Source organism: Mauremys reevesii, linkage group 2, assembly GCF_016161935.1.
Source record: "Mauremys reevesii isolate NIE-2019 linkage group 2, ASM1616193v1, whole genome shotgun sequence".
Lineage (NCBI taxonomy): Eukaryota > Metazoa > Chordata > Testudines > Geoemydidae > Mauremys > Mauremys reevesii.
The window spans coordinates 15958323-15981373 of record NC_052624.1 but is presented as its reverse complement, the minus strand read 5'-3'; the positions used below and the strand labels follow the sequence as shown (position 1 = coordinate 15981373).

At 43.6% G+C, this 23051-nt stretch overlaps 1 protein-coding gene and 1 long non-coding RNA gene across 19 annotated transcripts in view; one reads left to right on the top strand and one right to left on the bottom strand.

The window, feature by feature from the left end:
* PRKAG2 (protein kinase AMP-activated non-catalytic subunit gamma 2) overlaps positions 1-23051 on the top strand; it is a 361996-nt gene that overhangs the window by 247608 nt on the left and 91337 nt on the right. The gene's annotated exons all lie outside the window — the stretch shown is intronic.
* LOC120397740 lies at positions 10072-23042 on the bottom strand. Of its 3 annotated transcripts, none has more exons than XR_005593972.1 (4): positions 22588-22713; positions 21610-21744; positions 17866-17990; positions 10072-10487 (listed from the first exon to the last, which is right to left on the bottom strand). It is a non-coding gene; the product is annotated as an uncharacterized LOC120397740 (long non-coding RNA). The 3 variants fall into 3 exon arrangements; XR_005593971.1 differs by lacking the exon at positions 22588-22713 and adding an exon at positions 22756-22883 and having other exon boundaries at positions 10073-10487; XR_005593970.1 differs by lacking the exon at positions 22588-22713 and adding an exon at positions 22909-23042 and having other exon boundaries at positions 10074-10487.

Genomic DNA, 23051 nt, shown 5'->3' with positions numbered 1-23051 from the left:
ACCTTCTGCAGAACTCTATCCCCCCGCCCCAGATCCGCTGAGCCCCAACCACCTTCACCTGGACTGCCCTGCAGAGTCCCATTACCGTTGCGCCCAGAACCCTCCAATAAGCCCCTGTGCATCCAGATCCCCCCCCCACCCGGATCCCCCATTGAGCCGCCCACACCCAGATTGCCTGACACAGAACCCTCTCAACTCACACCTGGATCCCCTCACACTAGGATTCTGCTTTGCTGAACCTGCCTGCCCACCCCTGGTGCACATGGCATGGAGGGGCAGCGCTCTGGGGTATTTTTCTGGGGCAGGCCCGGTCCTTGCACTGTATCAGGGTTGGATGCAACCTCACTGCTGAGTCTGTGTCCCCGGGACGAGCGGGATATATATGCACAATGATCTCCCACCTCTGTGCAGTCAGTGGCCTGTTCTCCCCAATGCCATGCTGGAGCCTCCACATTTATGTGACAAATAAAATTTGCAGGATTTTAAAATACTGTGCGCGTAATTTTTATTTTTTTTGGCTCAGAATGCCCTCAGGAGTAAGGTGTAGGGTGAGGGAGAATCTGGAGGAGCTTAGTCCACATCTGGTTTACCCATTCCAAATTTACAGCCCTCCAAGCAAGGAAGGAGAGGGGGAATGTACCAGAGATGGAACTGTACCCTCCTCCACACCTAGACATGAAGGAGAGTATGGGGCTTCAGTGACTTACTGGCTCTTTAACAGTGGCACTTCTCTCCAGGGCTTTTAATGCTACTCCTTAGCCAAACTGTAGTAAACTCACAAACACAGCTGTTCACCTGTTTTGCATAAGGAATGATTACATCACACTCTTCTGCGGGCAGGGAGCCTGGGAACCAGGCTATGCACAGTAGGCCCCTCAATTTGGCTCTCTCTCTAAAAGCTGTGCCACACATCAAAGCCCCATAATCAGGCTGCTTTATTGCAGAGATTTAACTCTGCTGAAGAGAACTGGAACTGACGTTTGAATCTGAAGTTGTCTTACAAAAACCTCGTGGGTGGGGGAAAGGGAGTCTATTCTTTCACTATACCTGGAACCAGCTAGAGCGAATGGTCCAGGATAGAAGACTATGGAGATCTGTTGTTGGCGGCCCATACCCCGGTTGGGGTGACGGGCATGAATGAATGAATGATGACAGAGATTCAGAATTTCAGCATTCAGGTGATTTAAGGCAGTATATTAGTGTGCCAAGACATTACTGTGACTCACCATTGATTTATACTGCTGTAAACTGATTACAGAAATTAGAGATGAAAGGATTTAATAATTATCTAATCTGTTACCTGCAATATGTTTCCTTAAAACAGTTATAGCCAGTCTAGTTTTAAATGCCTCATATTAGGTGGTGACCACTGCTTACTTCTCTGTGCAAGATTATTACAGAGTCTACTGGATCTCAGTGGGCCTTAACAGACCATCTTTATTTAAACATAACTGTCAGTGAAACAGTTGCAGTTCATGTGAAAGTTGCAAAGAATCCTGTGGCACCTTATAGACTAACAGACGTTTTGCAGCATGAGCTTTCATGGGTGAATACCCACTTCTTCGGACTTGTATCCGAAGAAGTGGGTATTCACCCACGAAAGCTCATGCTGCAAAACGTCTGTTAGTCTATAAGGTGCCACAGGATTCTTTGCTGCTTCTACAGAACCAGACTAACACGGCTACCCCTCTGATATGTGAAAGTTGTAGTTCATCTATTTGACAGTAGTCCATGATTGATATTTGGTTACCAAACCCAATAAATAAATAGCTTTTTAAAAAGAGTATATATAGTTAGCTATCTGACAACTAAGTGGGGGTATTAACATTATACATTACAAGTATCTGAAACGTTTAAATACCAGTGACCTGATTCCTCTCTCCTTTGCGTAAGTGTGTCTCACTAATAACTCCATTGAATTAAATGGAGTCATAGTGGGGTCAGATTTGTGTGAGGGGAGAATCAAACCCAGTGGTGGAGGGGAATATTTAACAGGGCGAGGGGGCTATAACTAGGAGCAATGGGATGAAAACAAGAAAAATATACGCTTAATATTAGGAAAAATGTGCTAAGATTGGGCTGTACCATTCCACTGTTCTTTAACCAGCTATACCTCTTTCTTAAAAAACTACTTACTTGGTTTTGAAAAGAATATGTACAATCATACCATCATGAAACTGATGTAGTTATACACTAGTTTCTAATAGCATTCACAGCCACAGCAATCAATCTTCTGATTCTGTAGGAAAATAACATTCCATAAAGGCACACTCTGTGCCTTGAGGAAATTAGAGTGCATACGTAAGATACTGCCCCCTTCCCTCCACAGACATAAATCCAGTTTGGATGAGTGAGATCAGTTGTTCACACCTTCAGGGCTAGCTTCACCCTTATCCCTAGAATCCCAGGACTCTTTGGCATTGAGGTTGGGATCCTCCTGCTTCCAGTGTCTGGCCTACATTGGGGGCTGTGATGGATCCCCGGCATGAAGCCTGGAATCGTGGGACCGCTGTGCCTTTAACTCCCCTCCCTGGACTGTCTCTTCCGATGCTGTACTAGTGAGAAGCAGCAAACCCTTCCAGGTGCTGTGATCACTCAGCCAACAACATACTGGGACACACCCACCTAAGTTGCATGAATGCTCTCTAAGCCACTTATGAACTATACAGAGGGAGACACCAGCAAATCCTGCCAGGTCCCAGACTTGCACCCCAGAAATGTACTGTCTTACACTGCTCAAGACCTTCTCTTGAACAATGCAAGCTCATTAATTAGTTCACCACTTCATCAAAAAGATAGTGAACATGCACTAGCCTTTGTAATCTGAGCAGATTCCCCAAGCACTTTAGACAAACTCAGTGGAAAGGATAAAACATTAAAATAAGTTTATTAACTACAAAAAGATAGATTTTAAGTGATAAGTGTTAGGCATAGAGGTTGGAGTTGGTTACATAAGAAAGAGAAGGTAAAATCACAGTCTAAATTCTAAACTCTATGCTAAACAAGATTTGAATCTAGCCGTTTTTCTCACCCTACTAGACATTGTAAGCAGCTCAAAGTTCTTTGTATACAGGCTGAATTCTTTTTGCCTTTAGAGTATTTGAGGGAGGAGAGAGGCCCTGGGCTGATGTCACAGTCTCCAATTTATACCCCCAGTCTATGTGCATGGAAAGATACTGTCTCAAACATGGAGTCAGGGATCACATATTCTGTGTCCCCTTCTGAGTCATTGGCCTATTCAGCTAAATGGCAGCGATTCTTGCTGTGGTCATTGGCTTGCAGAGTTCAACCAATGTTGGCTTCTATTCAGGATATATTGGAATACTTGCTGCATCTTCTGTCATCGGGCCTTCTGCTTAACTCTCTAAGGGTGCATGTGGCAGCTATCGCAGCGCTTCATTCCCCTGTTCATGGAAGATTTAGGTTTTTTTTCCAATGCCCTGGTTGCAAGATTATTAAAAGGACTTCTTTGTCTCCATCCCCTGGTATGAGAGCTGGTTTCTCTGGAGGACCTTAACGTGGTCCTGGTGGCTTTGACAGAACCTCTGTTCCAGCCTTCTGCATCTTCTCCCTTCCCTTTTTTGTGTTAGAAACATGCATTCCTTGTGGTGATAACATACGCAAGGAGGGTCTGTGAGTTGCAGGCTCTGAGGGCATATCATCCTTATATGCAGTTCTCCAAAAACAAAGTGACTTAATGACTGCACCTAAAGTTTTTGTGTAAAGTAGTCTCTCAGTTTTATTTGAACCAGGTGGTGTATTTATCTGTCTTCTTTACTAAGCCACATTCATTTCCAGAGGAGCAGTATCTCCACCCATTAGATGTCTGATATGTAACTTTCTACCTGGACAGGACTAAAATATTTCATGCTTTGCCTTGCCTGTTTGTGTCATATGTGTATTGTATGAAGGGGCAAGTGGTCTCTTCACAAACAAATCTCTAGATGGAAACATCCTGTATCAAGACTACATATAAAATACCTTTGACTATGCCTTCTCAGTGGATGTGAGTTCATTCTAAGAGAGTGCAAGCTCCATCAATAATGTTCCTAAGTGACAGCTCAATACTGGACATTTGCAGGACTGCTATGTGGTCATCGATACATATGTTTATGAACTCTTATGCTGTACATCATCATCCAAAAAATCTTGCAAACTTTGGGAGGGTGGTTCTGTAATCTTTGTTAGACTGAGATCCACCTCCTGTGGGTCCTGCTTGGCATGAGTCATGTAATTGGAATACACAGCTGCATCTACTCAAAGAAGAAATGATTACTTACTATAACTGTGGTTCTTCAAAATATGATGCAGATGTGTATTCCACAACTCACCCTTTGTCCCCCTGCATCGGAGTCTAGTCTCAGGGCATGTAGTGTGAAGGGACTAAATTGGGGTCAAGGCAGAGCTGCCTCATATATAGGGCCCTACCAAATTCCTGGCCATGAAAAATGCGTCACAGACTGTGAAATCTGGTCTCCCCCAGTGAAATCTGATCTCTTGTGTGCTTTTACCCTATACTATGCAGATTTCACAGGGGAAACCAGTGTTTCTCAAATTAGGGATCCTGACCCAAAAGGGAGTTGCGGGGAGGGTGGGGGTTCACAAGTTTATTTTAGGGGAGTCCTAGTATTGCCATCCTTACTGCCGCGCTGCCTTCAGAGCTGGGTGGCTGGAGAGAGAGGCGGCTGTTAACTGAGGGCCCAGCTCTGCAGGCAGAAGTACAGAAGTAAGGGTGGCAATAATGTACCAGGCCACCCTTACTTCTGCGCTGCTTCTGGCGGCGGCTCTGCCTTTAGAGCTGGGCTCCAGGCCAGCAGCCGCTGCTCTCCAGCTGTCCAGCTCCCCAGGCAGCACAGCCACCAGCATCAGCACAGAAGTAAGGGTAGCAGTACCGCAACTGCCCCCCCCCAATAACCTTGAGACCCCGCCACAACTCCTTTTAGGTCAGGACCCCTACACTTACAATATTGTGAAATTTCAGATTTAAATAGGTGAAATCATGAAATTTACTATTTTAAAAATCCTATGACTGTGAAATTCACCAAAATGGACCATGAATTTGGTAAAGCCTTATTCATATATCCAGGGGAGGGGCTATGACCATGAGGCACAATCCCTGCCTCCTATGAGTACTGCAAGGCAAAATTCTCTGGTTCCCATGCACTGGGCGCACACACACCTAAGTGGACTAAATGTCTGCCTCACATCTCGAAGAACCAGTTAGAGTAAGTAAGCATCTCTTCTCATGAAAGGAGGCCATGTTATAACAGTAATGGACTGTGTACTGCCCAATTCAGCATAAAACTGCAGCTAAGGAAGAACTGTTTATGGTGATTTGCAAGCTATATTTTTGCAGTTTAAGGCAAGAATACAGAAAACTATTTACCATCTAGGCTGTTCATTTACAAGAGAGTAGGGATTCTGCACCAAACCCCTTCATGAAAAACATAGGACAGCTCCCCCGGAACCTGAACTTGCCATTCCACTGCATTACCCGCTCTGAACTACTGGCCCAGATGTGGAGCAGAGCTGGCAGCCATAAATGGGGTGCAGGCTGGGATCCACAGGAGAAAACACTGTGGATTCTTAACCATCCACAGGTTTCCCAGTCCGTCTCCTGCCTTTGTGACAGTGCTGCATATTGTATCCCCCACACCCAACATCTCAGGTCCTCTCCACAATGTTGCCTGTAATCACCTACAATGTTTTAAGACATGTAAGTCCTGATTGGCCTTGAAGGGAAATGTGCTGTACCAAGTGGCCATTCCTATGACTCTTCCTCCCCTCCTCCTTCCCTAGTCCCATCCCTTGCCTAGGGAAACAGGGTCTATTGCAGCAACTGTGAAAAGATTTGCTGCATAAAGGAAGGGGAAATACACTACAACCACCTTTCCCCTGAACACACCTTGCTTCACTCCACTCCCTGTGATATTCGGATCTTGCAGATTTCTGCCTAAGCAGGAAGGGAGCAATTAGCTCTTTAAAAATGGAGCCTGTGTCTACCTTTTAAAAAAAAATAATTGCAAGCAGCCAGAGTTGGCAATTGGAAAGTCAGCTGCATTGGGGTGCTGACTCATAATGGGACTAGATACCATCTCAGCAGCAGCTTGGAAAAATGTTTTCATTGTGTTGGTGCAGTGAACACAAAATATTTATTCTTTGAGCATATTCCCAGCAGTGTTTTCAACTGGAACTAAGGGTCAGGTCATGTGTTTTTATGATGGCAATGATTTGTATAGTGCCAAAGATGTGCACCGTTCTTTATCGTTGTAAAAATAAGACAAGGTCCCAGCCCTGTAGATCTCACAATCTAATGTATAAAAACAAAACAATGGCACAATCAGTAAAAATACCAAATCATAAGGCGGGGAGTATTGGGGAAGAGGGACGTCATGACAACAAGGGGACAGGGTCAGAATTCTTTGGAGAGAGGCGCTTTTAACTTGATCGCTTGCATATATAGGGTTATAATCAATTAAATAAGTAAGTTTTATTATTATTATTCAGATTAGAAGTTGGCTGAAAGTGGGGGGACTTGGGGGAAATCTAGAAATATGACATTTCCCTGTGCCCCATAACAGGAAAAGTTAAAAATTATGATTTGAAGTTGTGTGTGCATGGTGCTGTGCAGACAAATAATAAACTGGATCCCTGACCTGAGGAGTTTACTGTGCAAGGGCCTGACCCTGCAAACATTACCACGTGTGGGACTTATTCCCATGAGCATCAACAGCACCATTCATGGTTGTAAGTATTACTTCCAGTAGTGTTTGCAGGATAGAGTCTAAGTGTAGCCGTAACACTACTAGTGATGATGACATACAAAAGGCAGGATATCGAGGGAAGGTAAGATGAAGGTTACAATAATACCTAATTTTGTGGTTGCTCTGGGTTGCTATGTACTACTTTTGTTGGTTTGTAGTTTGGTTGTGTTTAGAAAATGATTATGGCCCTGATCCAGGAAAACACTTAAACACATGCTTAACATTAAGCACATGAATAGTCCTGTTGACTTCAAAAGAATTGCTCACATGCTTAAAGTTAAGACCATGCTTTAATTGCTTTGCTGGATCAGGGCCTATATAAATGTATTTGTTAAAAGATTTAAAAGATGACTAGGAGGGATATTGGGGATGAGAAGAAAAGATGTCTGCAGAAGCGGAGTGAAATAATGGATAATGGATTTGAGGCAAGCACAAGAAATTGGAGATGAGAAGTGAAGGAAGAGAATAGGAAGAAGAGGGTGAAGACAAGGATCAGGGAAGGAGATGATAGTTTGACCACGAGTAAGAAATAATTAGTGAAGTCAGGCTCAATCATTGGGCAGCCATGATAGCATTAAGAGCAGCTGGCTGCAAAGGTACCACCCTGATGCCCTTCTGTTGGTGGGGGCTACTGGCTAAGCCTGGGGATTGTTACTTATTTAGAAATTGTAATGATGCCCATTGCCTCAGCACCGGGGCCCCTTATATCACTGGAAACAGCCCTTTACAAAGAAATAGTCCTACAAAAGAAAAAATATAGTAACAGGCATCTCACCCGCCCACATCTGTTAAGCATTCTGGTAGGGTCAATCAAAAACTTGTCCTAGCCCCTAAGTTTTACACTATGACTGAAGCTTACCAAATTTGGGTTCTCATGGACCTCTGGAGGGAGCAACTTCCAGATGTGTGAACCTCCATTGAAAACACATGGTCTCTCCTCTTGAGGTGTTTAACCTCAGAAATAGACAGCAAGAGCAACCAAGAGGCTCTTAGCCCCCGTGACGGTACAAAGGGAGAGCAGCACAAGCTGGTCACCTAACAGTTCTCTTCCCTACTTAGTCCTTTATAGATATGGAGGTTACACTTTGAAGAGGGAATACCATTGCCTGCTCTTTATACCTTTCAGCAGACGCGTCAGCATTTGGCTGTTGCAGTCATGTGGAAATGTTTTGGGATACAAAGAACATTTCAGTTAATGAGCTAATGAAAACAAGAGATTCAGAGTGAGGTAGGGTTGTCTAACAGTTAGAGCATTAGCTTGGGATCTGAGAGTTCCTTGACTGATTACAGATGTGTATTCCACTCAACTGCACATGTGCCCAGTGCACTGAGGCCAGAGGGCTTTCTGTAGTAGAAACCATCAGGGTGACACATGCACCCTACACCTCCTCATAGCCTCTCCCAAGATTACATAAGGGCAGCACTGCCCCAATCCTCCTCAGTTCCTTCTCAACACCTATGGCCCGAGTCAAAGTTCATTGTGAAGTTTACCTTGTGGTTACTGCATCAGTGAGTTTTCTCCCTGCCTTTTTTGTGAGTAGCTAGTAATTAGCAGTTAGTACCCAGTAGCTAGTTCATTTCATATGAAGCCCTGTGGTATGCTCTCACCAGGCTTTAAGCACTGCCTGTCATGTGGGGCAGCTATCCCAAATAATGACCCCCAAATGCACTGCCTTTTGTGTCTAGGCGAGGGACACAGTAAAGAGAGGTGCAGTATCTGCCATTCTTTCAGCAAAAGAACGCAGACAGCCAGATATCTGAATCTTACATAGCACCTCATGCAGAAGGTGATGAGACCCGCTTCAGCCCCAGGACCTTCGTCAGATTGCTTGGCCCCTCAGGCAGCTGCTGAGGTTATGGTAGTTTCTGACAGGTCTCATGACGAAGACTCTTCTCAGAGAAAAAGGCTGATGAATGAATGAGGACCCATAAAACCAGCCAGAACCATTCCAGATTGAGGAGAGACTTTCTCTTCTTCCTCAAAGAAGGGCTCGAAACATCACCGGGACTCCTCAGGTACTCAGGGTAGAGCTGGACCCTTAACCTATATCTCCCCGGTACCACAGCAAGAACATATCAGTACTTTAATGTCAAGTCCAGTACCATCTGTGGAATGGCCATTGAGTCTGGAACCAACGCGCACAACTGTGGCACCGAAGCTGTCAGTACCAACTAGTTCACAGGCTTATCAGGCAGCAACTGATTTGCTTTGTCTCTCGGTTCCAGGCTTTCTTGTAGTACATGAGTCCTTTGTAGTGGAGGTGCCCCAGCTGTTGCTGGCCCATTTGGATCTGTTGCTTTGGTTCACAGGCTACCATCTGTGGAAGCCTACAAAAGATGTGACTTCAATACCGTCTTTGGCACTGACACTCTCCATGTCAGTACTCAGTTATGCCTCAACTTCAACAATGGTCTCTCTTGGCACCCACAGCTTTGGTACCAGGGCATTTCTCTGACAGGATACAAATGGTACTCCATACATTTGCACCAGTGTTGAAGTCCATCCTGGCACTGAGTGTTGACATAGTCCGCTCAACACCTTGTGGGGCGTTTGCAATACTAACTACAGTGTGGACTTCAGTACTCTTCTCATTGGGCTACAGACAGATCAGAGCATCTAGTGGTCCCTTCTGGTTTAGCTCCTCTGTTGCCTACTGATTATTCAAATGGCTCTTTGTGATTTGTTTTTGAATCGTCTTCTACTTCACCATCTCCTCCTAGGCATTGGTCTAGTAAGTCTTCCAGGCTGTTTCCAGAGGGAGAACATTGGTACCAAGAGCAGGACTGTTCCTATAATACAGACAGGTCATTATGGCCCAGTACCTACTGGCCTCCTGTCTCCCAGGTCCTGATCATCGGCACACTTGAGGTCGAGATCATCAGACTGTTTGGCTAGTTGACTTCTATAGCCTCCTACATTGGGGGCACCTGCAGATGTTGTTCTCACTGAGCCATTACCACAGGACCAGGTCCTACCACAGGAGGATCCACTGGCTCCTATTGCTTTGTCACTCTCCTGACCAGATGATTCATTGGATCCAGATTCCTCCTCCTCTATTCTGGAATATTTTAAGTCCTATCAAGATCACCTAAGCTAAGTTTGTCTAAGAGAACACAGACAAGCTCTGGACATTCTTCAGTTGTCAGCACCTGGGAGGGTTGCCCTCCCTGCAAATGAGGCTCTCTTGGAGCCAGCAAAGACCTTGTGATGCACACCAAACTCCTTAGCTCCTACAGGTAAGACAAACATTATTATGTCCTCATGAAAAGCTTTGAATGTATTTATTCCCACCTGGCCCCAAACTCCCTTGTGGTCACTGTCACCAGTGAGAGGTTGCAACAGGGCAAGTTCAAATTAACACCCAAAGAAAAGGAGGCCAAGAGGCTTGATTTGCTGTGGAGAAAGATTTATTCTGCCTTGTCTCTCCAGACATGCATAGCTAATCAGCAGGTTCATTTATAAAAGAATGACTTTGTAAACTGGATCACATCTAAATTCACTGAAAAACTCCCTGAAGATGCAAAGGAAGAGTTTAAGGCTTTCCTGGCAGAAGGTCCTCTAGCAGCCACATCAGTGATTCAGTTGGCGCTTGACACAGCAGATGTTTCTTCTAGGGTACAGCTTCTGCAATAACAACTAGAACAACCTCTTGGTCACAAAAATTCCAGTATAGCCCCTGACATCCAACATACTATACCCTTTGGATGGTCAGTTTCTGTTCTCTGAAAAAAAATGGAGATTTTACACTCATTTAAAGACTCCCATGCTACACTCTGTTAGGAGACTACACACCTGCCACCAACCGATGGCAGGACAGGGCCCAGGAATCATAGCACTATCAACGGTATTACAGGCAAGCAGTATTACAACTGTACTACAGGCAACCTACTTACACTTCTGGCAACATGTCTTTCCAAAGAGGAGACATAAATCAGAGGAAGAAACCCTCTGGCTTCAACTCCAACCAGCCAACTTGTCCTTAGTTATCCTTTGGTAAGCAATCCTTTTGACTTCCACCTTGAGGACAGCAGTCAAGTTACTGGCAATCTTCCTGTCATTTCTCTCCCATTTGGGGACAGATTGTCCCACTTTCTCAATGCTTGGGAAGCCATAACAATGGACAAGTAGGTCTTAAGCACTATGCAACTGTGATACTCTATCCAGTTTTTCTTAATCTCCTCTACTTGCCCACCTGTCCCTTTTCAGGTGCCTGTTCACGAATTGCTGCTTCCACAAGAAGTTACTTGCTTTAGGGACCATAGAAGAAGTCCCCTTCAACATCAGGGCAAGGGGTTTTACTCATGGAACTTTCTGAGACCCGTACTCAACCTTCAGAATCTCAACAAATACATCAACTATATGAGATTTCATATAGTCATCCTAGTGACGATCCTTCCCTCGCTAGATTGAAATAATTGGTTTGGTGCCCTAGATCTTCACAACACTTACTTCCATGTGGCAGTATTGCCAAGCCACAGGAAGTGCCTGAGATTCATGGTCGCAGTACTCCTGTTCGGTTTGTCGTCAGCCCTGCCTGAATTCACCAAATGCTGGGCAGAGGTGGTGCCTATTTGCGGAGGGAGGGGATTCATGTCTTCCCTCCACCTTGACAACTGGCTGGTGTAAGGCAGATCTGAAGGCCAGGTTCTCCACCATAGCCAGTTCTTGTATTCTGATTAGGGACTCCCTTAATCGCTCATGTTGAAGTTGTTTCACTGTGTATAAATTGTCACTGGAGCAGAGAGACTGAATCCTAGGTCTCCTACTTCCCAGGTGGGAGGTAGGTGCCCTAACCACCAAGCTGTACAGTCACTCTCTCTCTTTTTGCCCAGTGATTCTAGGTATTTATCCAAAGTGAAGAGATTAAGGGAGCTCCACATCGGAATATCCCATAGCCCAGTGGTTAGAGAACCCTCCTGAAAGGTGGGAGACCACTGTTCAAATATTTTCTTCCTCAGACAGAGAGGGGAATTGAGTGTAGATCTCCCACATCCCAGGTGAGTAGTGCTAACCACTTGGCTAAAAATGGAAAGGTGGTCACCATTCCCACCCAGATTTTGATTGAGACCCTATCTGGCAGGAGTGCTTAGAGGCCATCTACCAGATCGGGTCTCACAGGTGAGATACACACTCTTCTGCCTACCTTCCCCCAGTTTGTGGATTGCACTGGAGCTAAAGTGGGAGATAAGCATCTGGATTTCTAGACTAAGGCAGAGAGAGAAACTCAGGTGATCAGAGAACTTTTATAGCAAAAATGTAGCCACTGAGTGTAGGCACTTACAGGGTAAGGAGGCAGCTGAGTGAGGGTTTTGTGCATCACAGTGGTGCCCAAAACTGGGATTTACCTTTGAGTACATTTGTGGATCTGGACCTCAGTTCCCAATCTGTAAAAAATGGAGGTAATACCTCCCTACCTCACATGGAGTTGTGAGGTACTCCGATACTATGGTAATGGGGGACATATAAATACCATAGATAGATAGATAGCATGTATTCCTATTAACCATACACTTTAATACTAAAGAAGGAAATAAATTATTTTATAAATCACCACCCTGTTATTCGACTTTGACTTGAAGTAACAATTTACATACAGGATCACTGCCTTGGCTCCCCAAGTTTAGAGTTTCCTCCTAAACAATTCAGAAATATATTCAAAACTGATCATTTTCAAAGAATTGGCATAGGACTTTCTGATAAAAGCACAATACACAAATTAGTATGCATACATGTTCACCGGCTATGAAATTGTGAACCACAATGTAGGCTTTTAATTATTTATTTTAAATAAATGTTTTTAGCTCTAGTGGTTGTGAAAATAACTTTAGAAACATAAACTAATGCAGTGGTGTGGGCTGGCGTCTACAGAGAGCCTTAAATAATAACACCTATTATAGAAATAAAAAGTAACTCCTCTCTCCCTCCCCCCACGAACACCACCACCTCTTCTGCGCTCTAGGTGACTTTGCCAAAAGTTAAAAATATAGTCAAAATAAAATTAAAACCAGCAGCTTCTTCACCTTCATAAGTTAAAATAATAATAACCAATAACCAACTACAGAAACACCAAAGCCAAACCAACCTCCTTCCTTCATAAATAGCCCTTATTGTATCCCTGTCTCTCTAAAGGAGTCTTGCAGTAAGTATACCATGGACACCATATCTGGAACGCCCTCCCTCAACCCAAAATAGCTAAAATCAGAGGGCCCTTCATGGAGACTGCCCTGTCAGCAGCTTCTTCTCTTATACTAAAGAGACTCTTGCTTGAGCACCTTCACTGATCACAACTGTGGCAATATGGCACAGGGAGCGAGGTAGTCTCTCAGTTAGGTTAGTACAAAGCTCTGAGAGCTGTGAAACAAACCTCTTACCTCCATAGGCCATTGTAGTGGCTTTGAGTGGTTCCTCCCTGTCAGCCTTGGAAAGACTCAAGCTCCAGAGCCTGCGGCAATCAGCTGGCTTCCGGTGTTCAGGAGGGACGGGGGAGGAGCGAGGACTTGGTGCGCAGGCTCCCCCTCCCTCCTGAACGTCGCAAGCCAGCTGATTCCCACGGGCAGGAGGGAGGGGAAGATGGGGGGGAAAGAAGAGGCAGGTTAAGGGTGGGAGCTTGGGGGCAGGGGTGGCATGGGTGGGCCAAGGGTTGAGCCCCCCCACCCCTGGTACTTGCAGAGTAGGGGAAGCTTTTGCTCCGGATCAGCATTGAACAAGAAGTTAATGATCAAAGATTCAAGAGATAGTGAGTAAGGGTAATGGAATAAAGTAAAAGCTTTTTATCCGGCACTTCACCAACCAGAAAGCTCTATAAACCGGCATTTCTAATCTTCATTGAAATTCCAGTTTATAGTCCATTTGGCATGGGTCCGGCAGTGGAGCGCAGGCTCTGGGAGGGAGTTTGGGTGCAGGAGGGAGTTGGGGGCAGCGGGTTGGGGCGTGGGGTGCCAGATTCAGGGGGTGTTCACGTTGGGCGGCTCCCCACTTGTCCTGGCTGCTCCTAGGCGGAGGCCCAGCAGGCGGCTCTGCCCGCTGTCTCTGCCCACAGGCACTGCCCCCACAGCTCCCATTGGCCATGGTTCCCAGCCAATGGGAGCTGCAGAGCTAATGCTTGAGGCAGAGCAGGGGCAGCGTGTGAATATATATATCAATGTATAGGGCCCTACCAAATTTGTTGCCATGAAAAATGCATCATGGACCGTGAAATCTGCTCTCCCTTGGAAATCTGGACTTTTGTGTACAGAGATCCTTTATTGGAAACTCCACACTTCCTGCACAGCTGTTCTGTGCAAAATCACCCAGACATCTCCACTCCAGGGTTTTAGTGGTGTTGAGGAGCATGTGTCCAGCCCTTTGCACTCAGGTGGATTGCAAATGTGTGTGCCCAACATTCATTGTATAGTTTACATGCAGTTCCCATTTTTGTAAGGGGAAGGGGAAGGATCCAATTGTGGTGCTAACCTCAGGATCACTACATCCATCGCACCAGACTGCTAATAAACTATGAAAATCAGTTCTACACAATTCACACTCTAGCAAACAAGTAGGAGACTTTGTTCATAGTTCAGCGAGCAGATCTAGCTCTTTTTCTTTTCTGACCGCTTTAGCCTTTATGTATTTCTGGAGCAAAACTAATTAAACCAGAAACAAGGAATAACAATGTTTTAAATTAAATCTGCTTAAACAAATTGCTACATAAGAAGAATATTTTGGGCTGCTTATATGACTAGAAAAAACTAAAATATGCATTGTTGCATTCTGAAGAGAATAGCTGTTAAATACTCCAGTTGTGTAAGACTATAATTGTAGCATGTAACATTAGCAAATGGTGGGAAAATTACCATTTGTAACTATTCGTGCATTCAAGATGGTTGTGCCTTGATTTGCATTTAGATAGGAATTCCTTCTTGTGGCTCTCCATCTATTAGGCTTCAGAAAGCAAGGGTTATTTTTTCTTCTTTGAAGTACTTGCAAGGACATTAAACTTTACTGTTAAACTATCAGTTGTACAACTGGCTCCCCAAGCATAACGGGAACACTAATGTCAATGCCTTTTCTGCTAAGGAAGAAATGAGTAGTGAAAATGCTTTTAGGACATCTTTTGATGCATGTCTGGGAATACACATTTTTTTAATGAAGGACAGCTAAGACTTTTCTTGCAATACTTTAGTAAATCTGTTTCATACAGACTTGTCGTTTGCAACAAAGTTTTTCTGAGTCTTTACCCATCATTGCAGATTAATATGTAACCTTTTGTATTATTCAAACACAACTTGCTTTAGAGTATTTTAATTTAAAATGAATGCTGGTTCTCTGGGAAAAAGGCAAACAAAGATGTGTTTATTTGTAGAAGATGATTTAACCCGCTCTTATATAGGAAACACTCAGAGTATTCAATTAGAATTTACATACTAAGCCTAAAAATTTGTTTCTAGAGATGATCCAAAAGTATATTGCCTTAAACTTGGGAGAGTTTAGATAAAATGGGGCCCAAAGCCAATACTATCCCTGGTGGTGTTTGCGAGCAAAAACAGAAGAAATGTCCTCTTGTCAAAACCTCCCCCAGTTCTGTCCCAGCTCTTTGATATTAATGTGTTGGACGATGTGGACACTGGGGAGCATATACAGTAAATTTACTTATTTTAGTAGTCAGCTCTATTTTGTAATATAGACACTGTGCTGCACCTAGTTCAAAAACTAATCCACAGAACATCAAGTATCGTCTGTTAGAAGTCGATATGAGACCTGGCAACCACTAGAATAATCACATGGGGTGAAATCCTAGTCCCATTAAGGCCAGTGGGATTTGCGCCACGGACTCCAGTGGGTTCAAGTTTAACAGAAAAAGCTTAACCAAGAAAACTACTCATGGCAACATTCTGACACTAACTAGAACTGTTTTCAGCCTTTTAAGAATATTCCTTGAGTCATAGACTTTAACAGAGTTATTCCAGTTTTACACCACTGTAAGTGGTATCAGAATCTGGTCTCTAGTGATTACTCTGCATTGGGGCCCTGATTCAGCAGTCCATCCCTTTTCAGAAAAACATGGAAATACCTGCTGAACTTTAGGCATGTGCTTAAGCATGCATTTAAACTGAATGTGTTTAAATGCATTCCTGAATATGGATGGATTTAAGAATGTTTTAATGCTTTGCTGAATTGTGGCCTGGGTGTACTCTTTCATCTCCTATGAAAAGCAAATAAATGTTACCCATATTTCCCTAAGGATTATCAACTGCTCACTTAGTCTGATTCTGAAATCAAATGTGCATAGGCAGATCATTACATGCAACCAGAGTCCCATGGGAGATGAGATGATGGAGCTAGTTCTTCATGCCAAGTTCCCAGTTCTTAGTTGTAAGTACACTGGGATCCTTACATCTGTGCAGAAGCAGTCTCCTGGCGTATGAGAAAAGTAACTGATGTCCAATTTTAATAAATTATCCATCAACTTTTGAAAAGCAATTAAATTAAGTAAAAGGATTAGTTCTGATTTTTAAATTCATTGGGATGTACTGTTTGGTTACATTTATTGGCTACATGCTAATGGCTAAAAGTGTATATTGGTTTGAGTAGAAACACCTATTTTTCCATGTGATTATTAAAGTGATCAAGAGCTGTAAATGTAAGAGTGTAAATATCACTAATGTTTTAGTTTATTAATATGGAGAGATCAGTCATCTCGTAATAGTTAAGATGAAGCAGGCCTTCTATTATAAGGCTGATGTTCAGCCTCCTCTAATGTGGCAAAAAAAACAAAGCAAACCAATTGAAATTTGACAGGCTGCATCCTGTTATGAAAGAGAATTTTTAAGCCTTTTGCAAAATAAAAAAACAAACAAAACATTTTGAAGTTTTTTGGGTTCACATTTTTGGACTGGTTGAACTTCTTAAAAATCCTTCTCATGTTTTTATATCTATGTGTATAAACCCTGATAATTAAGATTTCAGTCTTACCTCAAAATGGTAATAAGAGCATAAGAACAGCCATGCTGGGTCAGACCAAAGTTCTGTCTAGCCTAGTATCCTCTCTTCTGACAGTGGCCAATGCCAGGTGCCCCAGAGGGAATGAATAGAACAAGTAATCATCAAGTGATCCATCCCCTGTGCCTCATTCCCCTCATGACCTGCATGAAGGCCAAGAAAATCTGGAAGGCTCCAATGGGCTGGAGTGATAATGAATGTGAAAGGATAGTTGGTAGGGAGGAACATGGTGGATACGTTAACTTTCCATTTCCACACTCTAACATTTAGGGTTTTTTTTTATACATATGATGGATTGCTTTACATATTAAGTCTGAAATTGTCACTCATACATTTAGGGCCTAAGCCACAACCAAAACCATCACTGAAATCAATTAGATTTTGGGTGATAAAGAATGCAGCTTTGGGCCTTTTTGGTGTTTTGGGTTTACCTTTCAATATGTCGGTCTCAGAACTCCTAGGGGATCCCCTATTTTGCTTCCCATATAGCATTTGCTATCCAAGCAGGACTGCATGGGACTTCTTCAGAGCCAGTGAGTGATCTTGAATTGAGTTAAGGGGACACTGTTTAGCAGCATTAGGTACTTGTTCCTTTCTTTCCTGTTTCCACCATACTTAACATTCGATCTCCATGATGCTTACATGGGGCATGAAATTGTGAATGAAAACAGTGTTTCCTGCATGGCAATACATAGACAGACAGGGCTGTTTGGCCTGAGCACAGGCCTGGGAGACAAGAACTCTCCAATTCTAATCCCAGCCCTTTCATTAATTTCCTCTATGGTCTTGTGCAAATCAGACCCTCCCTGCTTCAATTTCCTCATCTGAGAAGTTGGGATAATACTTAGTTATATGAATCACAGAAGTGCTTGGGGAATTAATTAATGTGTGTAAAGAGCTGTGGAGATGAAAATGTTAAATGTTGTTTTATAATATATAAAATCCAGGGGATAGATTTCCCCCTTCAGAATATGAGTAATTCCCATTCATTTTAATGTTAAAACATTAGAGAAAGAACACAGCGATAAAAAATAAGCAATTTGCTACTATGATTTAAGCTCTCCCCTTCCGAAAATTCTTTTGTTTACATCACATTTTTATGAGTTTTGCTAATCTACTAACCGTAAATTGTTTGTTTTACTTTGCCTCCATAAAGATCGCTAGCAGAGCTGTATCAAGGTTCTATCTGTGTCAACATTCTGGTTGTAAACCTGTTTTTAAGACGCTCATAACTTCTGAGCTGTAACCTAACATAGAAGGAAAATACTCAGACAATTTTCAAAAATATATATTAAAACATAAACCAACCATTTATTAAGTTTTGTTTTGCAATAACGGATAACAAATGTTTTACGAAATTACAGTATATCAGAAAGATACCAGTATGTATGGCAGGAGCACTGTTCCTTTACACAATAAAAACAGATCAAAGTAGAGGAGCTGCAGCATACTGAAGAATCTGGCTCATAGCATCTAAAGTTTTAAATTATTTTGAACACTGTTGGTTTAAAACCCAAATGCTTTGTAATAGCTTTAAACCTTGTCTAGATTAGGATTAAAGACGTATTAGTAGTAGTAGGCATCCTTCAGTCTCGAGAGACCATGGGTATGTGCTCCTGAGAGGTAAAGAATTTACTCAGTTGGTTTTATGGAAGCTGTGACTGAAGAGATGCACTCGAGAGAGAGAGACATGTTCTAACATATTTGAGAAGTCAAATGCAGACCAGGCACACTCTGCCTTTGATATGTGATTAGCCTATGGGGAGCCTAGGCTCTAACTCAGTAATCTTAATACATGTTCAAGTATACTCTGCCTTGCCTACAGTAGACTTCAAACATGTTATCTAACCCATTCTAACATTATACCATTAACTCCTAGTCTAGACAAGGCCTTAGTATATTAATACATACTATATATTAGTATAAACTAGTCTATACTATACCTAGTGTAGACTAAAGGAGCTCTTAGAAATCTTTTGTGGCAGCAGATTAAATAGTCTAAATACACAGATGTTCCTACGTTATGCCATATTATATCAATGTAATGGGAGTTACAGCCTTTCTGGGGTAGGACAGATTTTTCTCCTAGACCTTAACTCATCCTATTATGCTGACATAGTTCATTGATCTTAGAATATTAGCATGCCAGTATACTGCTAGGCTAGCTCACAGGGGTGAGTGAAAGATGGAGTTTCCATTGCAAGGATGGAGATTCTCAGTTTCCATTGCATTTATGAGCAGTACAGAGGCAATTGTAGCACAGTGATGTTTTGGTAAAACACCCATCTGCAATGTAGCGTTACGTATACACTAGCAAATATTACTAGAGGTTAATAATTATCTTTAATTTGTCTTAATATTCTCAGCTTGGATACAGTTTTCCCAAGAAAAAAATTTACATTCTGATCCTGCAGTGAGGCTTGTGAAGTTTGCTGGCATTGAGTTTATGGCATGATTTGGGCCTAAATGTCTTCTTATGGCTTATTATGTACTATAGCAGGTAAAATACATTGTGTACTTTCAGGGTGTGTGTGTTAAATTTAAGCTACAAACAACATATGCTTTTTTTTTTTAAATGATTTTGTTTTCTTCCAGGTAATTAATAAAAATATTATCGCTTAGGGCCAAGAACTGATCCCCATAGGACCTCGCTAGAAACATACCCTATGATATTGCTATGACAATTAATACCCTTTTGGACTTTGTTATATATAAAATTTTCATCCTTTTTAATTCAAAAATAAACCAGATTTCTCTAATTAATTTTCTGATCCTGCAAACACATGCTTTATTACTATTTTAGTCACATCAGTATTAATTTTTCTCCTGAAAGGTATGTATTCTTTACTGGAAGTTTCTTTCATAGTAGGGCCACCACCTGTCCAGGTTTTCCGAGGATTTTTTTTTATTTTTTTATTTTTTGAGGTAGCTGTCCTGGAAAGTCTGCAAGGGTGTTCAGTGTCAGCTGCCCAGTTTTATTGGCTCAGGATCATCCCAGCTGTCTTGTTTTTTTGTAACTCAGAGATGGCAACCTTATTTCACAGTCTTTTCTCCAAGGTAAATATTGTTGTTAAGATACACATCAGTGGCGGTCCTCATTCTGATAAGTTTACTTTTCATTCTTCCAAACAGAGGTGTCATTTGCTATGTGACGGGGGGTAGGTGCCTTCCTTGACTTTGTGCCTCCCCCCAGAATTTTCACAGCGCCTCACCAGCTGGAGCTGTGATAGCTCCCCACAGAACTGCAGGGGCCACCATAGGCACTGGGTTATATTTGAGTTGGGGTGACATCGTGATGGTTTGGGGGTTCTTTTTTAAACAAACAAACGAATTTGGTAAGAAGCACATTTTACCCTGATCAATATCAAGACAAGTGATATAAAGGAAAATTGTATGGGGGGGGGGTTAAGCACAGCTCAAATAAAAGATATAATTAAAATGCTGTGGATGTTCTGAGGGTCCCAGCCTGGCTGTGGCACTACTGTTACTGTATTCAGTAGTGGTGGTGTTTATATGGCTGATCAGCTGCAGTATTCATTGAGATATACATTAACAATATTTTGCCATTACAAAAAACAACACACACGTGGTTTGGAGTTAAACTTGACACAGTGTCCTCATGGTGGTCTGTCTTATGACCAAGAATTGGACACTCCTACTTCCTGAGCAAGTGAGGGTTCATATTAATGTCCACTGGAAGGGATTTGTTTAGGGGTAGAAAGCAGTCACCTAGCCCCCGAGGATCTTATTTTCCTTGTTTGGAGCTGCCATGCAGAATTGTGCTAGAATTGTTAAGGTTCTGTACTCCCTTCTTAACCCTTAACTCTCACTAACACACATTTTGTGGTGTTCTCTATTTTTTTGTGCATGTTATTCTGCTGGAAAGCAAGAAATATTGAATGCCTTAATCCTCTATCTACCTTCTCCTTGGAAAACTTCCTCACCTTCAGCAGCCAGTGCTTGTGTGCCAAGTAAGCCTTACTTAGTATTCTCTACATGGTTGCTATAACTCCTTTGAAGCACCATGCTTCTGCATCATGGGGCATTTCTAATGTCCACTAGCATTTGCTGCCACAGCTCAGCAAGGGACAGAGAACCTACTTCTAAGGAGAAGGAATGCTTGCTTTGAAGCCCTGCGGACAAATAAGACAGTAGCTGTCCAAGGAAAAGGCAGTTAAATAAGAGGGTAGAGATGAAACTGTGACAACTATTAAGAACTAAACTAAAAACTCCCAGGAAGAGGCAGAAGGGGTTAGGTAACAAGGTAAGGAGAACTCCTCAAATCCCCCTGGATCTGTCTCTTCCAATTGCTAGCAATCAGATTTTGGGCCACAAAAAGTATATACTAGTTCAGAAGGTTGATAACATAAACTTTATTTGCATTACCCTGTCTCTGCTAATGTGATTTATGCTGAACATTTCTAAGGCATCCACACTTTAGTGACTAGCAACTTCAGGATATTCATTTTTTAAATTATAGACTCTAAGGCCAGAAAGGCTCATCATGGTCATCTAGTCTATCCTCCTGCATAATAAAAGCCATATACTTTCACCCATTAATTCTTGCATCAGGACCATAACTTCTGCTTGAGCACCAGAGCATTTCATTTAGAAAGATATCCAATCTGGATGTAAAGACTTCAAAGGATGAAGAATCTACCTCATCCCTTGGTAAACTTTTCCAGTGGGTAACTACCCTTTCTTTAAAAAATGTGTACTTTATATGAAAAGACTTAGAAAAGTGGAGGTAAAATAAGAACCTTAAAATATTTTACTCCTGGTCATTAATATGGAAAAGATCTGCTGTATTTAAACAAGCTATAGCACCTGTGTAGCAGAAACCAATCAAGAAAATGGAATGCTCACTTTAGAGCAGGGTGTCCAGACTTTGCCCGGCGGTACAGTAACTTGCTAGGAGCATGAAGACTACTCCACTTGTTCCATCTCTCCAAAATCCAGTCCCCACACTCCTTACAGCTTCATTTACCACAGCCTCTCTGTCTAATGAGTACAGAATAGGACAGATGACACTAACCTTAATCTTTACTTCAGAGAAATGGGGCCTGCCCAGACAAGAGTCTGACATGCAGTGCAGCCTCACATCAAGCTGGACCACTGCATGCTGGGACTTGCTGAATGTTGTGGGCCCCTTGTAGTGCTGGGGTCTGACTCTTGTGTGTCTCACAGTGCCACAGCCAGGCTGGGACCCTCACTGTCCTGGGCCGCTGGGGCTACAGTAGGTGTGAGCTGTGGTGAGCTGGAGCTGCTTCCCACAGGTTCCCAAGAACCGGTTGCTAAAACTAGACCTCAGTGGAGAACCGGTTGTTAAAGGGCCAGGGGGTGGGCAAAGAACTCCAGTCCACGGGCTGACCATCCTGTTGTTCCCAGGATTCCCAGCTGGAGAGGCTGAGGCTCCCCCGACCCTTCCCCCGCTTCTCCCCAGCTGCAGAGTGGCCAGCCACCGGCATCAGCTGGGCAGCTCAGCTGAGCTCTGGAGTCGTCCTGCTGCCGTTTTTTTGAGAGGCCCGGCAAGGTGGTGGGGGGAGGGGAGGTGTCCTGCTGCAAGCTCCAGGGCTGGCCAGAGGGGAGGGGGCAAGTGGGGCATTTGGCCCAGGCCCTGCAGGGGCCCCCAGCCCCACAGGTATGTCTCCCCCCTTAAATCAGAACTTTTTTATAGGGAACCGGTTGTTAAGATTTTGGTAGCTCATCGCTGGGTGTGGGAGGCATGTTGTGGGATGTGGTGAGTGGAGGATGGGGGTCTCCAGGCACAGCAGGACCCTGGGACGTGCCAGGGAGGGTGGGGACTGCAGCAAGGGCTGGCCTGCACTCTAGCCTGAGAAATACCTGCCCCGTGAAGGTGGCCCACTCTTGGCAGGGGGGAGGTGGGATGCAGCCTCCCCTGCTAGACAGCAGTGGGACGGGCTGCTCACGGCCGCCTTAGCAGGTGAATACATCGGACACCACCAACTCCGGCTGAGGGGGGAAGGGTTTCCTCCTCTCAGGGTGCCTTACCCCGACCCTGGGAAGAATGGCAGGCAGCGTTAACAGCCCGCCCTCGCCTTGCAGGCTGGACGGGGAAAGGTGGAGGGCTTGACCCGGGGTGCAGGTAGCAAGAGCACAACCACCGCTCTCCTTCCCCCTCCCCCTCGTGTGAATGGTAGTTACCTTCCCTCCTGTGCGGAGCAGCCGGCTTGATTGCAGCAAAACGGAATGTTCCAAATTCCAGTCAGGCCCCAGACAGGGGGACCGCGAGGGGAACGGGGTGGAACTTTCTCACCCAAAGGTTCTTTTGGCTGCCCGTGGACTCT